This window comes from Geotrypetes seraphini, chromosome 4, assembly GCF_902459505.1.
Source record: "Geotrypetes seraphini chromosome 4, aGeoSer1.1, whole genome shotgun sequence".
Classification (NCBI taxonomy): domain Eukaryota; kingdom Metazoa; phylum Chordata; class Amphibia; order Gymnophiona; family Dermophiidae; genus Geotrypetes; species Geotrypetes seraphini.
The window spans coordinates 53,437,043-53,455,388 of NC_047087.1; the positions used below are offsets into that span (position 1 = coordinate 53,437,043).

At 45.6% G+C, this 18,346-nt stretch overlaps 1 protein-coding gene across 1 annotated transcript in view; it reads left to right on the forward strand.

The window, feature by feature from the left end:
- The window catches only part of TENT4B (terminal nucleotidyltransferase 4B), a 114,659-nt gene that overhangs the window by 2,805 nt on the left and 93,508 nt on the right, over positions 1-18,346 (forward strand). The window lies entirely within an intron of this gene.

Sequence of the window (18,346 nt, forward strand, 5' to 3'; positions counted from 1 at the left end):
ACTAATTTATTATTTCTATAACGCTACCAGTTGCACATGCAAGAGATGGTCCCTGCTCAGAAGAGCTTACAATCTAATACTGAAACTGCAGCCAAAACTTGTTGCCTGGTTTTGGCTGAAACTGAACATTAAAGTTTGTTTGTGTGAATGTGAACCAAAGAGGCCCACTGGGGATGTCGGAGCTTCTGATCTGCATCCCTCTGCTAAACCCGCCCCGGCAGGGCCTTTCCTCTGTCTGTCGCGTCACTTCCAACACAGCAGAGGAAAGGCCTTGCCGGGGCTGGCTGGAAGAAGCCTGTCTATGGTGCTTTCTCTGCTCACACTAGCTGCTGCTACTGCTTCGGGTAAGTGAGAGAGAGTAAGGGAGGGGGTAGTCAGAACTGGCTCTGCTGCTTTGGGGGCCGGAGGGAGGGGGGGTTGTTAGGACTGTCTCTGCTACTTCAGGATTAGAGAATGACACAGGGAAAAATTTGTCTCTTTCCTCGCCCCATCCCCATGAGCTTTGTTCCTGTCCCCACCCCATCCTCACAAACCATCTGATCCAATCCGCACAAGCCTCAAATAGTTTTAGACTGAACTTTATATACTTTAATAAAATAAGAAACATTATTTCGTACAATTGTCATTTTATAAATCAGAAATAATACAGAGCAAGGATCAACAAAACCCCTGTCTCCCCCCTCTCCTCCTCACAAATATCCCCTCCAGTATCAAGAAAACTGAAGTCAAATTTACTATAGAAAGCTTCATAGAAAAATCAAGTTAACAGAATACTTCAGTCACACATGGAAGGAATAGTGTTAGGGGAGTGCAACTAGGGTAATTACACTCTGGTCAGAGAGAGCCCTAAGCCAGCTGGAAGCTAAAGATGCACAGTCTGGGCTTTGCAGTCCCTAGTTATATCTAACACTAGGTCTAGCAGGATACATATTTCAAATCTGATATATTCTAATCACAAAATAGAAAACAATTTTTTTTTTCTATCTTTTTTTTGGTCTGGTCATTTTATTCTTCACATCACATTGGTCTCAGGCTGTGGTTCTGTTTTTGTCTTGTCTACTCTTAACTCACTTGCCAGGGTCTCCTGACCATTTGACATGTCTTCTTTCTACATGCTCACCATTCATCTTCCATCTGTGTATGTTTTTTTTCCCCCATGTTCAGCAAGTATCTCCCTTCTCTGTCTCCTATATGTCCCTTTCTAGTACTGTATTTCCCCTGTGCACATCTCCCTGCCTTCATCATCTCACCATTCTGTGATCCCCTCCTCCTGTGTACAGTATCATACCTCTATATCCCTAGGCCTCCCTGTCCAGCATCTTCCTTTTGTATTCTTATTCTTCCCCATGTCTAGCCATCCTCTCTCTGTGTCCATATACCCTCCCATATCTAGCATTACCGCTCTGTGTCCAATTACCCTCCCATGTCAGCATTTTCCTTTTTATCCCTGTTCCTATGCTCCCATCCATGCCCACCATCTCCTCTCTTTTTTTGTATATCTTCATGTGTTCAGCTTCTCCCCTCTCTTACACCAATGTGTCTCTCACACTCTTTCCTCCTTCTTAAATGTTCAGTACAGTATTTCACGCACTCTTTCTCCATCCCCTTGGTTCAGCTTTTCTCTCTCTTCCTCCCTATAGGTCCAACATCTCTATCTCCTCCCTTCAGCATCCAGGTATGGGTCTGGCACCTTTCCCTTCCCTCCAGCTCCACCCAACACATGGGCCCAGCACCCCCCCCCACCCCCAATCTCCAGACCAGATCCAGCAACTGTCTCCCTTCTCTTCAGCTCTAGCCAGTCCAGCAGCACAAACAACTCCCTTCCCTCTTTGCGGGTGCAGCAGCAGCCCCCCCTCGTGAGACCAACATCCACATCCCTCCCTTCCTATTGTGGGTCCAACAGCCCCCCACCTTCGCTCCTCTTTCTCTCCCTCCCTCCCTCCCAATGGCAAAAAAAACAAACCTGCGACTCTCCTGGGTTGGCTGTTTTGCGCCTCCCAGAGTGTGCCTACCAGCCTGTTAAAGCTTTCTGCACATTTGATTTTTGTTATGTATGTTTTGTAGATAGAAATACCATTGTGGAAGAACTTTTTTGTTTAAAAAAAAAACTGCAAGTACAAAGGCTCAGAACTTTTGAGATCCTAAATATATTTATGACAGAAAATAATTTAGAGTGGACAAAGTGTATTGGTGTCTGTATGGATGTCAGGCCATTATGGAGGATTACAAGCACCTATTTTAAAGAAAGCTCCGATTGCAATGTGGACCCATTTCATAATACATAGAGAAGTAATCGCATTAAAGCATTTGAGTCCTACATTGAATTTGGTCCTAGAATAAGTAGTGGATGTGATAAACTTTATAAAAACTCTCCCAGTAAAAGCAAGTCCCTCCTTCTGATGTAACTTCTGGCCACTGTCTTCATGCATATTTCTCCACCATAATTGTAATTTTTTTTTTGAAAGCTGAAATCTTCTCGATCAATTTCAAAATGTGCATGTTGCCTCCTTGCAAGGTGAGATTCAGCGTATTTAACTTTTCAAAAATATCACACAAGTATGCCAGTTTCATCAAAAACTGTCCCTACAAAGTTTTTGGCATACTCATGTTTTTCTTCCAGAAAAATATAGAGTTCTTGTCGAAATTGAAATACAGTGGTACCTCGGTTTACGAGTACACCGGTTTGTGAGTGTTTTGCAAGACGAGCAAAACATTTGCAAAATCAGTGCCTCGGAAACCGAGCTTGCCTCGATTTGTAAGCGGCACCCCCCCGCGATCCGGCACCCCCGCTGCTTCTTACTGTCATCTGGGCCGTATTGAAGCGAGTTTCCATTATTTCCTATGGGGAAACTCGCTTTGATATACGAGTATTTTGGTTTACGAGCATGCTTCTAAAACGAATTATGCTCGTAAACCAAGGTACCACTGTATATTAAATATACGGTCCAACATATTGCCACAAGAAAGCCAGTGTGAGTGGCAGTAGTATAACAAAGATATGCTCCCATATCTTCACACAATTTTTTGAAAAATCTTGCTTTTACTGGGCATGTTTTTATAAAGTTTATCACTAGTTATATGCGTGAGGGGCATAATAAAAAAAAACCATCTAAGTCCACTTCGGGCCTAAGTCACTAGTCACCCAAAGTTGGACATGTCAAAAGTCCATTCTCAAAAAATACAGTAAAATCTTGGTTTGCGAGCATAATTCGTTCCGTAAACATGCTTGTAATCCAAAACACTCATATATCAAAGTGAATTTCCTCATAAGAAATAATGGAAACTCCACAACACCAAAACTTTAATGCAAAATACTGTGTGTATTCATATTGCAATATCTTGCTTGTTTAGAACAGTTATTATACTCCTGCAGTGTCGGAGAGAGAGCGAGAAGAACCATCGGCTCAGTTATAGTGATGTGATGTTTGTACTGTATACTGTATGTACTTGTATTGCAAGACCTTGCTTGTATATCAAGTTAAAATTTAATAAAATGTTTTGCTTTTCTTGCAAAACACTTGCATACCAAGTTACTTGCAATCCAAGATTTTACTGTATGTCTAAAATTTCTTTTTTTCAAGAATCGTCTACTTGTACGTCCAGCTGTTTAATCGTCCAGGCCGCTAAGTCATCTGTGTTTATACCCCATTCTCGTCCAAAAATTTGTTCAAGTCAAAAACGCCTAGAACAAGACCTTTTGGACATGGGCGGGGTCAGCAAAGTAATGGAATGGACACCTTACAGGACACTGCTGTGAACTTCACTAAAAGGGTACCACATAAACATCTCACCACAACTCCCTTATAGGTCATGGTGAGTCCCCCAAAACCTACTGGACCCGCATGTCTACCATCCCAAAAACCCTTATGCCTACAGGTGGCACCTATATGACAGTACAATAGGGTTTTGGGGGTGCACATGTTTCACTATGAATGCAGTGGTTAGCATGGCTTATAGGCCTGGGTCTTCCTCTCTATGGTTCACTAGCCCACCCCCCAGACAGACTAAGCTACCTCTGTGCAGCTCTACTAGGCTTTCCTATGCCAGGTGCTGATATTCTGGAGGCAAGTATTTATGTCAGTGATCACTGGGGGAGTGTTTGTGGGGTCTTTACTTTGTGTCCGCAGTGGTTATCTGGTCACTTTGGATTCCTTCGGAACAGTTAGACCTGTTTTTAGATCCCCTAAGTCGCTACATACAAGTTCGTCTAGGCAGTCTCATTAAACTTTTGGTTTTACAAAATCTTGCCCTCACCACTCCTCCTAAAATGCCCCTTATCCCAGGACAAGCAGGCATATATTCTCACATGTGGGTGACGTCATCTACGGAGCCCCAGCGCGGACAGCTTTTCAAGCAAACTTGATTGAAGTTTCAAGTTTGCTATGCTGCACCACGCATGTGCATGCCTTCTTGCCCACTAGAGGGCGCATCCCCACCTCGTGGTCCTCAGTTCAGTTTTTTCCGCGGAGCCAGAAGCCCTGTGGAATTTGTGCTCTCTTCTTTTTGCCTTCTGACACCGCGGCTGAGTGTTTTTTTCTCGGTGGCTGTGCTTGATTTGTTTTTTTATTTGTTCGTGTGTAAGTTTTCGTCAAAAAAAAAAAAATCTTTTCGTTCAGCTCCGGGGGCTCCCGGTGGCCGCGGGACCTCGTTTGTTCCCGGCCGTTTTTTGAGTTCATGTCCCGTCCCTTGACGGGCTTTAAAAAGTGCACCCGGTGCGATCGGTTGCTTTCGATCACCGATCCCCACCGGTGGTGCTTGCTTTGTCTGGGTCCTGAGCACCCAACAGACTCCTGCACTCGGTGCTCTACTTTTCAGCCGAGAGCTCTCCGCTGCCGTCGCGCTCGAATGGCAGAGCTCTTTGCTGTGGACCCCGCGGTGGGGACGGCCTCGACGTCGACCTCGGCTTCAGCCCCGGCCTTGACCTCGGCCTCGACTTCCTCGACCTCGCCCCGACAGCCCGCTTTGTCGAAGCCTGCGCCCTCGACCCCGAAGTCGACGGTGGGTAAGTTCTCACTTCTTTCTTCTGTTCCAGCCTCGAAGAAGCCATCCTCGGGCTCATCGACGGGGGTGGGTGGGTCGTCCTCGGCCCCGCCCCGAGCGTCGAAGTCGGGTGCCCCGCGGGAATACTCGAGACCGAGGGAGCACCCGCCGGCCCCGGATCTACCGGCTATGATGGGGGTTCCTGTTTTTCAGGACTTACTCCATGCACTCATTGCCTCGGAGCTGTCCGGTGCCCTCGCGCACCTACAGCCGGCTTCGGCCTCGTCTGCCCCAGCTTCGGCAGCCTCGGTCTCGCTACCCTCGACTTCGGCCCCCGGGGTGGCTTCGGCCTCGACCCCGACCTTGCCCTCGACCTCGGTTGACCAGCCTGAGCGGAGCGTGCGGCCTCGGGACAAGGTGCGAAGGGTTCGGAGGATCTCTTCCTCTTCTTCCTCGTCGAGGTCCTCCCGGGGCTCCTCGCCCTCGGGTCGGCCTCGGGCGAAGTGTCGGCCTCGGAAGCCCAAACGTCTTCGGGGCTCTCCTCGACGACTCGGTCGCTCCTCGCCGACCGGGGCTGAGACCCTGCGTGTCTCGGAGCTCCGCCTCGATAATTCGAGGCTTTTCCGAGGTAGAGTTATCGAGGGACTCCTCGCCGAGACGGAAGGGGCATGCCTCGGTTCCTCATACCCCGGGGACTTCCCGCAGGGGTTCCTCGGGGCATGGGCGGTCCCCGACCCCATCGAGGTCGCTGGGTGCGGCTTCTTGGGGTTCGGGGTCTGGCACGGGTAAGGAACCTCGTTACTCCCGTGAGGCTTCCCCTTCTTTCTTGGCGGCGCGGGCTTCTCGATCTCCCTCTCCACCTTCGAAGCCCTCCTCCTTTTCTAGATTTGTGCTTGATATGGGGAGGGCTTTGGACCTTGATCTTGGGTCAGGTTCTCAATATACGAAGGAATTTTTGGAGGAGCAGGATTTGCCTTCTCCCCCAAGGGAGACTCCTCGTCTGCCTCTCAACAAAGTTCTCCATCAGACCTTCCTGAGAAACTTGGACTCCCCTCTCACGGTTACGGCGGTTCCCTCGAAGATGGAGTCAAAGTACCGTACAGTCCCTTGCAAAGGCTTCGATAAAGCGCAGCTGTCCCACCAGTCGTTGCTGGTGGAGTCGGCGTTGAAGAAGTCCCAGCCTTCTCGGGTCTCTGCTGCGGTCCCCCCGGGACGGGAGGGACGGACCCTGGACAAGTTTGGTCGTCGCCTCTATTCCAATTCCATGATGGCTGCCAGGGTCCTTAATTATGCTTTCACATTTTCGTCCTATTTACGGCAGATGGTGAAGTCGTTGCCCCGTTATTATGGGGTCATGCCGGATTCCCATAAGGGGGATTTTGGTACCTTTATGGCCAATTTGTCACAACTGCGTCTGTACCTCTTTCACGCAGTTTACGACACGTTTGAGTTGGCCTCTCGAGTATCCGCCTTTGCGGTGGCGATGCGCATTCTCGCATGGCTCCGTACCCTGGATATGGACCCGAACTTGCAAGAACGTCTGGCCAATCTTCCATGTGTTGGCTCAGAATTGTTCGATGAGTCCTTGGAGGCGGCGACCAAACGCCTGTCCGAACATGAGCGCTCCATCGCCTCATTGGTCCGTCCTACACCCCGGGTCCCGCTGCAGAAGCCGTTTAGACCTCCACTGCGGCGATACCCGCGGAAGTCGACGCCGGCTTTCTCGAGGCCTCCGCCCCGGCGTCCCCCTCAGCAGGGCAGAGCGTCCCAACCGAAACCTCAGGCGCAAAGGGCGTCTAAACCGGCTCCGTCTTTTTGACGTGATGAGCGGATGGGGGCGGGCCGCTTGCAGGCCTTTCTTCCGGCCTGGGCCGGGATCACGTCGGACGCTTGGGTGCTCCGGATCATCTCCGAGGGTTACTCGCTAAACTTCTTAGCCACGCCGCCAGAACATCCTCCGGGGGCTTCTCTTTGCTGTCGAGCCCAGCTTCCTCTTCTCCTTTCGGAAGCCAGGTCCTTGTTGAGCCTTCGGGCGGTGGAGCAGGTGCCCCCGAACCAAAGGGGACGGCGGTTTTACTCCCATTACTTTTTGGTCCCGAAGAAGACAGGGGACTTACGCCCCATTCTGGACCTCCGGAGGCTCAACAAGTTCCTTGTCCGGGAGAAATTCCGTATGTTATCCCTTCCGGTCCTGTACCCTCTGTTAGAATCGGGGGACTGGATATGCTCCCTGGACCTGAAGGAAGCATATACTCATGTTCCGGTGCATCCCGCCTTCCGCAAGTTCCTCAGGTTCCAGGTGGGGGAGTTGCACCTCCAGTATCGGGTCCTCCCCTTTGGGCTGGCTTCGTCCCCTCGAGTCTTCACGAAGTGTATGGTGGTGGTCGCGGCAGCCCTGAGATCTCGGGGGCTGCAGGTCTTTCCCTACCTGGACGATTGGCTGATCAAGGCGTCCTCCAAGGAAGGGGTTATTTCAGCGACCCGACAGACTATCATCTTCCTTCAACGTCTGGGGTTCGAAGTGAACTTCCCCAAGTCTCAGTTGTGCCCGGCTCAATCCCTTCAGTTTATCGGGGCCGTGCTGGACACGGTTCGCCTCCGTTCGTTCCTCCCCCCGCCACGGTTGGAGGCCCTGCTTCGATTGAGTCGCCAGGTTTCGCTGCTGCCCTCAGTTTCGGCGCAGCGCCTGATGGTTCTCGGCCACATGGCGTCGACGGTCCATGTCACTCCGTTCGCCCGTTTGCACCTGAGGCTTCCTCAGTGGACCTTGGCCTCCCTGTGGCGTCAGGATCGGGACCCAGTCTCCTCCCCTATTACAGTGACTCCTTCCTTGAGACGCTCGCTCCGTTGGTGGACCAACTCTTCCAATCTTTCCGGGGGTTTGCTCTTTCTCGTTCCTCCGCATCGCAAGGTCCTGACCACGGACTCCTCGGAGTACACGTGGGGGGCTCATCTAGACGGTCTGCAGACTCAAGGTCTATGGTCGGCAGAGGACCGGCGTTGTCACATCAATGTTTTGGAGCTTCGTGCCATTTTTCTGGCTGCTCGAGCGTTCTGCCACCTGCTGCACGATCAGGTAGTCCTCGTGCAGACGGACAACCAGGTGGCAATGTATTATGTAAACAAGCAAGGGAGAACGGGCTCTTGGTCCCTGTGCCAGGAAGCATTGCGCCTTTGGGAATGGGCGGTCTCCCAGAACATCTTCCTATGTGCGGTTTACATTCAGGGAGAGAGGAACTGTCTGGCAGACAAACTCAGTCGTCTCCTCCAGCCGCACGAGTGGTCGCTAAACTCCTGAGTTTTGCACGAGGTCTTCGACCGCTGGGGGACTCCTCAGGTGGATCTGTTTGCCTCCCCGGAGACTCACAAACTTCCCCTATATTGTTCTCGGATGTACTCCCCGGACCGTCTCGAGGCCGATGCCTTTCTTCTCGACTGGGGAGGGAGGTTCCTTTATGCGTTTCCTCCTTTCCCTCTGATCTTGAGGACGCTGGTTCATCTCAAATCGTCCAGAGCCACTATGATTCTCACTGCGCCTCGTTGGCCTCGTCAGCACTGGTTCTCCCTGCTCCTTCAACTCAGTGTCAGGGAGCCTCTGCTTCTGCCTGTCTTTCCCTCTCTGCTGTCTCAGAGTCGGGGTTCGCTGTTGCATCCCAATCTTCAGTCCTTACATCTGACGGCTTGGTTCCTTACCCTTGACTTCGGTTTCTGTTTCTCAGTCTGTCAGGGAGGTTTAGGAAGCCTCGCGCAAGGTCTCGACTCGGCTTTGTTATTCCCAGAAGTGGACCAGATTTTCATCCTGGTGTTCCTCGCACCATCTGGATCCGAGTTCGGCTCCGGTGTCTTCGGTTCTGGAATATTTGTTGCATTTGTCCAAGTCTGGACTGAAGACGACTTCCATTCGAGTCCATCTTAGTGCTGTTGCTGCTTTCCATCGGCATCTTGAGGGTCGGTCTCTCTCTCTTCATCCTCTGGTGACTCGTTTCATGCGGGGTCTGGTGAATGTTCATCCCCCTCTGAAACCTCCTCCTGTAGTTTGGGATCTTAATGTGGTTTTGGCTCAGCTGATGAAGCCTCCTTTTGAGCCTATTGGCCTATTGACAAATCTCATCTTAAGTTTCTTACTTGGAAGGTGATTTTTCTGATTGCACTCACCTCAGCTAGGCGGGTTAGTGAGTTGCAGGCTTTGGTTGCGGACCCACCTTTTACTGTGTTTCATCATGACAAGGTGGTTCTTCGCACCCATCCTAAATTTTTGCCGAAGGTTGTGTCTGATTTCCACCTCAATCAGTCCATTGTTCTTCCGGTGTTCTTTCCGAAGCCCCACTCGCATCCTGGCGAGGTGGCGCTTCACACGCTTGACTGTAAGAGGGCGTTGGCTTTTTATCTTCAACGCACTCAGTCTCATCGGAAGGTTCCTCAATTGTTTTTGTCCTTCGACCCTAATCGGTTGGACGTCCGGTTTCCAAGCGCACCTTGTCTAACTGGTTGGCTGCTTGTATTTCTTTTTGCTACGCTCAGGCTGGTCTCGCGCTGCATGGTCGGGTCACGGGACATAAAGTCCGAGCAATGGCAGCTTCTGTTGCTTTCCTCCGGTCTACTCCAGTGGAGGACATCTGCAAGGCTGCCACTTGGTCTTCGGTTCATACTTTCACCTCCCACTACTGTCTGGATACGTTGTCCAGAAGCGACGGCCGGTTTGGCCAGTCGGTTTTACGTAACCTGTTTTCCTAAATTGCCATCCTCCCACCTACCCTTTTTTGGTTGGCTTGGAGGTCACCCACATGTGAGAATATCATGCCTGCTTGTCCTGGGATAAAGCACAGTTACTTACCGTAACAAGTGTTATCCAGGGACAGCAGGCATATATTCTCACAACCCGCCCTCCTCCCCGGGGATGGCTTCTTTGCTGGCTATGGAACTGAGGACCACGAGGTGGGGATGCGCCCTCTAGTGGGCAAGAAGGCATGCACATGCGTGGTGCAGCATAGCAAACTTGAAACTTCAATCAAGTTTGCTTGAAAAGCTGTCCGCGCTGGGGCTCCGTAGATGACGTCACCCACATGTGAGAATATATGCCTGCTGTCCCTGGATAACACCTGTTACGGTAAGTAACTGTGCTTTTCAGCTCTAGGCACACAGCGGCACTGAAAAGGTCTAAGCTGTTTTTAGATGCGTCTAAAATCCGTTTCAATTATCGGCACTTGGACATATTTCTGTTTCGATTATGAGCCCCATAGTGTTTCCCCCACGGTGATTAAAAATGTATAAATTATATCTGCTTACTTTTAAGTCCTTGACATTTAAAACCCCAGCGTTTATTTATAAAGTTTTAATTCCATATACTTCATCTAGAGTACTAAGGTCAAATGACCAACATTTATTGGTCGTTCCTTCTTTAAAAGTTATTAATACACGGCGGCAATCTATCTTCTCAGTTACGGTCCCTCAAGCTTGGAATGCCCTTCCAATTTATTTAAGAGAAGAAAGGGTTTTGGAAAAATTTAAGAGCAAACTTAAGGGTTTTCTTTTTAAAGATGCATTCAAGGATTAAATGAACTGCCTATGCCTTTAATTTGTCCATAATATTTTAATGACTTGTCTCTTCCCTTTCCCAATGTGTTTTTTACCTTAATTGTTTCTTTTATAACTAAATTGTATTTCTTCTCTAACTCTCCTTATGTTTGACCTGGTACGTATTTATTGAATTTTAATATGTTTTAGTAGTATGAGTTTTTGTTAGTTATGTCTTTTTCCCTCAACTCTGTAACTTTTAATTGTACATCGCTTAGAATTTTGAATAGGCGATAAATCAAATTTTATAATAAACTTGGAAACTTGGATTACATTCATATGATAACAGAAAACAAACTGTTTTACTAGCCATAAACATCAAAACAGTAACTAATAAATAACCTGAAAATTCAGTTGTAGTATTTTTATTTCTATATACTTTTTAATTTCTTAAGGTTGTAAAAGATGTCTAATATAAGAATAATCTGCGGCTCCCCTGTACGTCAGTCATGGTTCCCCAGGGTGCCATGGCTCACAGTTTGGGAACTGCTGTTATAGAGTAAAACCTTTTTCTTTCAAACAGTGTTGCTTTTAGGAAGATATGGCAGACTCTGAGGTGGTTGTTTTTTTTAAATAATTAACCCTGAAAATAGATAAATTTCAGCCCTTGTGTCAGTGGTGCATCATTTGAAGGACTGTTCTGATGCAGCTAGTCATACTGAATTGCTGCAAATTTAAAAGTGCAAGAATATGATAAAAATCTGAAGTGTGCATCTACTTTTGCTCTGGAGTTATAAAGTATTTGATAAACTGGTCAAAATCTGTCTTGACAAGTTTTAAGGCATACTTTGAAAAAAGTTTTATGCGGGCTTTTGCATCCATGATGCTCATACTAGACTGAAACTAGTACAAAAAATTACACTGGGCTACCAAAAATTAGCACTTGTGACCAATTATTCTCAATTTTACAAGAGCTAAAAATGACATTTTATTCACTGCTGTGTATAATGCTACCAGCACTCAGTAAAACAAGGAGGGTCTAACTCAGTGACTATTGCAACTTAGAATCTGATAGATATATATATATATATATATATATACAGTATATATATATATATATATATATATATATATATATATATATATATATATATATATATATATATATATATATATTTTTAATGCTGTGCTAGTTCTGCATACAAAATTTGAGCTTTTTTAAAATTTAGACCACTTGATATAGAATACTATACGCACTTGTATTGCAAGACCTCACTAAACAGTCACTACACTCCTGAAGCGTCAGAGAGAGAACTATCGGCTAAGTTGTGATGACGTGATGCATGTATACTGTATGTACTGATATTGCAAGATTTTGTTGTTTAGAACAGTCACTACACTCTTGCAGTGTCGGAGAGAGAAGAACCATTGATTCAATTGTGATATGTGTATACTGTATGTACTTGTATTGCAAGACATTGCTTGTATATCAAGTTAAAATTTAATTAGATGTTTTGCTTGTCTTGCAAAACACTTGCAAACCAAGTTCTTGCAATCTAAGGTTTTACTGTATTATAAAATAATTTGAGAAATGGGTCATTTTATATTAAAGTTTTTGAGTTGTGGAATGAATTCTCTGAGTTTCCAGTATTTCTTATGGGGAAATTTGTTTTGATATACGAGTGCTTTGGATTACAAGCATGCTTCTGGAATGAATTTTGCTCGCAAACCAAGGTTTGACTGTATATCATCTTGAATTCATTGTAATATAATTTCTCTACTAAATTACAAGCTTGGCCAATACTTTGTGCTTGAAAACAATCGCTGCAGGTTCCTTTCTCATAGCATCTAGTTTCTGCACCATAAGTTTGATTAAAATACTATATTTATTTATTTTTATGTATTCAATTTTCTATACCGTTTTCCCAAGGGAGCTCAGAACAGTTTGCATGAATTTATTCAGGTACTCCCAAGTATTTTTCCCTGTCTGTCCCGGTGGGCTCACAATCTATCTAATGTACCTGGGGCAATGGGAGGATTAAGTGACTTGCCCAGGGTCTCAAGGAACAGCGTGGGTTTGAACCCACAACCCCACGGTGCTCAGGTTGTAGCTTTAACTACTGTGCCACACACTGTCCTGTTGTGCACAGCAGAGTCTGGAAGTTCTTTAGAATTATCCAAAGAGTATCCAATCCAGAATATATATAATAATGAAATAATGAAAGACCATATTTTACCTCCAAGCAAAATAGCCTCTGTACATATGAACATTGGCTAATGAAAACTAAAAGCCACAGTGCTTTTAAAATGGCTAACTTTACGACTTGGAGTGACAGCTGATGTCGCATCTTCAGAGAGAAATGGGCTTTCCTCCTGCTGGTCTTTACTGCATGGTACGGGGAGTGGGGATGGAGAAGTTGGAGGGGACTTCTTTTTTTTCCTGCTGAGTGATCAGCTGAGCTGGCAGGACTCCCCAAGGCGGCTTCGGGGCTTCCCTTGCTGGTTCAGCTGATAGCGGCTCAGCGAAAGTGGAGTCCTGTGGCTCAGTTGATTGGGGCAGGGAGAGCAGCTTGAGCCTGACAAGAGAGAGGAGCTGTGCCTAGCAATTGCTCTTCTGAGCAAGTGCCTTGATTCTCCGCATGAATAGCATGCATATAATTTACATGCTATTGTGCTGAGCATCGCCAAAAAAAAAAAAGATTGCTCCTACCTACAATATTTTTTACCTTGGTATCAGAGCTTTGTGAATCCAGCCCTAAGTGTAGCAGAGACTGGAAGCAGGTATTCCTTTGGCAGTTATCAAGGTGTTGGGCATCAGTTAAACCAATTGAAACCACTTAAGAGAATGTTGTGTGTAAGGTCATTGTAAAGAGTGCTGCAGTAATGTTGATGAGAGATCACTAATGATGATAGAAGGGTTCTTATAAGCTTGATGAATAGGACTGGTTCAACAGAACAAATGCAAGGCAAAAATGGAGGATTATACAACTGAGTTTGTCGTGTACTGTGTCTTGAAATAATAGTTTATGGCAGGAGGTTTGAGTTGACTATTGCAATATCATTTATTTGGGAACATTCAAGAAAACTCTTATGACTCTGAATTATTCAAAATTCAGCAGTTCGTCTGATTTTTGGTTTGAAAAAATGGGAACATAGTAGTCCCTATTATCAAAAATTACACTGGTTGCTGATGGAAGCAAGTTTTGTTTAAATTCTCTTGTCTTTGCTTTAAACTAATATTTGGCTTGGTCCCTGTGTATTTGGTCTCTCACTTTTTTTTTTTTTTGGATTGCTCTAACAGGCCTACACGTAGAATCCATATGTTTACTTACCGTACTCAACAATAAAGGCTTGTTGTTCTAAAAGATTCCTGGACAGAACTCTTGCTTTCCAGGCAGGTAAATTGAATGACTGGTTGGGTAATACTATCATGCGTGCCCCATCTTATTTTAGTTTTAGAAAATCAGTAAAAACGCAATTGTTTGATTGATTTGTAACCTAAGGATTCATTGTTTTTACTTTATTTATTTATTTTTGTATGCATGTATTTCTGGTGATTTGTATTGTTTCTTCACTGATTGTCCAGCACCGCCTCGAACTATTATGGCTTTGGCAGTATATAAGAATAAAATTATTATTATTATTAAGACCCAAGGATTTGGAAACAGAATTTCTTCACATATGATGGAATTTAGAAATGATTATCCTGGAGCCAGCCAGTTAACTGCTTGATAGTGCTTCCCGATTCACCGTTTCACCTCTGTGAATCTATTCACTTTCTAAAAAATCATATTCACAGATTCAGTGAGTCCTGACTCCTGACATACCTCTGGGCCTCCTAAAGTAGCAGCAGTGGTGGCAGATGCAGTGCGGTGAACAGGCTTCTCCTTGTCTGCTTCGCCGAGGCCTTCCCTCTGCTGCATCACTGATGACACAGCTCAGGGAAGTCCTAGTGGGCAGACCATGAGAAATCTGTCCACCGCGCTGCCTCTGCCAAGCCAATCACCATCATCAGTGCTGCTACTTTAGAAGACCTGAATGGGGGTGGGGGTCAATCAGGAGGTGCTGCACAGGGGGATGGGAGGGATGAAAAGCCGTTGCATATAGGTGGAGATGAAAAATTGGTGGCGATGAGATGGAGGAGAGACAGGGAGAGATGCAACAGAGGTAGAAAGGGGTGAGAGGAAGATATCCTGCATATGGTGGAGAGAAGGGAGACATGCATGGAGAAGAGAGAGAGAGTAATGTTGGGACATAGGATAGAGGGCAGGGAGAGATGCTGCATGGGGAGAAAGAAATGGTGCACATGATAATGGAGGGAAGGAAGAGAGAGATCTGCATGGAGGGGAATAGAGACGTTTGACCCAGGGCACAAGGCAGGGAGCAAGAGAGACAGTCTGTGGAAAAGAAATGTTGGATATGGCAAGGTACAGAGATGGAAGATGGATGGTGAGCACGGAGAAAGAAGAAAATGTTAAATGGGCAGGAGACCCTGGCAAGCGAGTTAACAGAAGACAAACAGAAACCAGAGCCTGGTACCAACATGATTTGAATAATAAAATGACCAGACAACAAAAGTTAGAAAAAATAATTTTTTGATTGCAATATGTCAGATTTGAAATGTATATCCTGCCAGAGCTGGTGTTAGACAGAGAGCATGAGCTAGGACCTAACAGAGATAGGAAAAGTTTTGTTTTATACTACAGTACTGGCATGGAGAGGGCAAAGGGAGATGGGATGGGTGAAGAGGCTTCAAAATAAACCTGCCATGACATATGAAGAAAAATTACCATATTGGGCGGGAAAAGTGAATTGAAAAATCAATTCAATAGGCCAAATTGAATTGAAAATTTTTTTCTTGAATCGGGCAGCAGTATTGCTTAAAGACAATTTACCGGTACTTCCGAATCCACTCTGATTGATTGCTGTTATATTTTGCAGCCAGCAGCGCACAGGTCAGGCATGAACTTTCTGTGCTCCTGCTTGGTCCTGCGCCGCTTTCTGAATGGCTGCCGTCAGTTCTTGCGAGTTCCGTGAGAACTGATGGCAACCATTCAGAATGCGGTGTGGGCCCATTTGCACCCACTTTTGGGTGGAAAAAAAAGTGCGTCTCATGTAGCGAAAAATACTATACTTAGACCAAGGGGCAGAGAGAGGTCATCATTCACTAGATCAGAAATGGATGAGAGAGACTGAAACTAGCAGGTTAAAGATCAACTTTTTCAGAATTTTGGCGAGAAAGGTGAGGCTAGCTAGACAATGAAACTGCTTGATCTGCAAGCTCAAGGTAAAAGGGGGGGTTTCTTTCTAGAATTAGGATGATCACATCATGCTTCTAGGGTAAGGGCTTACAACACTGCGATCATCTATTTTGAAAGAGAGGTAAGATCAAAGAGTTTGAGACAAGTGTGGACATTTGCATTCACTATATAGCTGTCTGATTAGAACAGAGGTGGGCAACCTGAGGGCTGCGACTCAGTCATTCAGAATTTCCCCAATGACTATGAATGTAATCTATTTGCATACAATGGAGACAGTGCATGTAAATAGATCTCATGCATAGTCATTAGGGAAATCATGAAACCAGGTTGCAGCTGTCAAAGACAGAGATTGCCCATCTCTTGGATTAGAACATTCTAGTGTCTGGTGGCCATCAATTCTCAAATGAAATGTAGGTGGCCATCAAAATTCTCAGATGGAATGTAGGCGAGTGAGCTGTGGAGCAAGATGGTGAAGAATGTTGGCTGGCTTGCAAATGGGTGAGGAAGAGAGCAAAGGAGGCAAGACTCCAGTGCCTTTTATTCTTATTGGTCTTATGGCAGCCCAAATTCTGTCAGAGAACTTTAACATTTTTAGAGGAAGTGCATTCAGTGCAAATGCTAAGTACATAACACAGAACTTTCTCAAACATATGTCCTGGTCTGTGTAGCTTAGTAGTAGGTTCTGGCCAAGACCACAGTGGCACAACACCTGCTACTATTATTAATTATTTCTATAGTGCTACCAGATGTATGTAGCGCTGTACAGAGTCACAAAGAAGGCCTGCCGCAGAATGTAGCTGCCTTCTGCTGCGGGGAGGCAATTTACCACAGATCATGAATCTGCCATGGGAAATGCCTGCAATGAGATAATTATTGAGCAGGCGCAGGGATGGAGTACATGCCTTCAGGGGTGAGGTGCAGGCCTTCTGGAGAGAAGGGCCCTGGTGTTGAAGTACACGGAGGGAGGGAGGGAGGGAAAGGGGGTTCAAAGACGTGCATATGCCGGATTTTGGGGGGGAAAGAAATAATGTATCTAAAAACAGGAGGGATAGAGATGGTGAAAAATGGGATTTAGGGAGGAAAAGAACAGAAAGGGAGAGAAGTTGGACACAAGGGATGGTGTTGAGGGGGGATAGAGATACTGGATAAGGAGGGTAGTTGTGAAGTGAAAGGGAGAGATGGTGGATCCTGGGTTGTGGGGAAGGAGGGAGAGATGAAGGATGAAAGGGTAGTTGAGAAAAGGTGGATCTATGGATGGAGATGAAAAAAAGGAAAGATGCCAGACCTCTGGGGGAGGGAAGGGAAACGGAAGGGGAGGACAGAGATGGAAGATGGATGGTTAGCACAGAGAAAGAAGAAAACGAGAAATGGGAAGGAGACCCTGACAAGCAAGTTATCAGAAGACAATCAGAGCCTGGGACCAAATGATTTGAATAATGACCACACAACAGAAGGTAGAAAAAATAATTTTATTTTCTATTTTGTGATTACAATATGTCAGATTTGAAATGTTAGAGGTGATGTTAGACTGCGAACGTGAGCTAGGATTTAACAGAGAGAGGAAAAGTCTATTTTGTTTGTTTACACCATAGCATCAGTGTGGGTAGGAGAGAGAAAAGGGGGTGAAGAGGCTATAAAATAAACCCACCAGGATGTTTGAAAAAAAATACCCACTTGGGCAGGAAAATTGAATCGAAGAAAAAATTTTTTTTTCTTGAATCGGGCAGCACTGCTCTAGAGTCAGGAGTGGTATCGGAGGACTGGAGAAGGGCGGATGTGGTTCCTTTCCACAAAAGTGGAAGTAAGGAAGAAGTATAGAATGGTAAGTCTGTGGTAAGCAAATTAATGGAAACACTTTTAAAATAGAGAATGGTCAAGTTTCTGGAATATTGTAGATTACAGGAACAGAGGCAACATGGATTCACTAGAGATATGTAATGTAATTTATTTCTTATATGCCGCTACATCCGTTAGGTTCTAAGCGGTTTGTAGAAAATATACATTAAGATTATAAATGAGAAGTAAGAAGGTACTTAAAAAATTCCCTTACTGTCCCGAAGGCTCACAATCTAACTAAAGTACCTGGAAATTAATAAAGAAGAGAAAATAAAGATGGTTGAAAAAAGAAAAATTCTATGTGAACTTATAGGATGGAAATTAAACTGACAGTGAAGAACTGTATGAAAAATACATATGGAATGCAGTTAGAGAGGGTAGGTTACAATCTATTTATGGTATTTGTTTAATTGGAAGGTGTTAAGATGGGTAATTTGGGGGAAGGTTATCTGAAGGTAGGTGAATCTTCTGGAGGTAAAAGAGGAGGGGTTAAGATATTTGGATGAATTTTTTGAAAAGCAGGGTTTTGATTTCTTTTCTGAATGTTTTGAAGTTGTCTGATATTGTCATAAGATTGGAGATGGAATGGTTGATTTTTGCTGCTTGTGTTGCCAGTAGGTTGTCAAACATTTTCTTGCGTTGTGTGCCTTTGAGTGGGGGGAAGGTGAAAGGGTTCGAGGTTCTTCTGTGTCTTGAGGTGGAGATTTGGTTTAAGCGGTTGTTTAGATAGGAGGGGGAAGAGCCATGTAATGCTT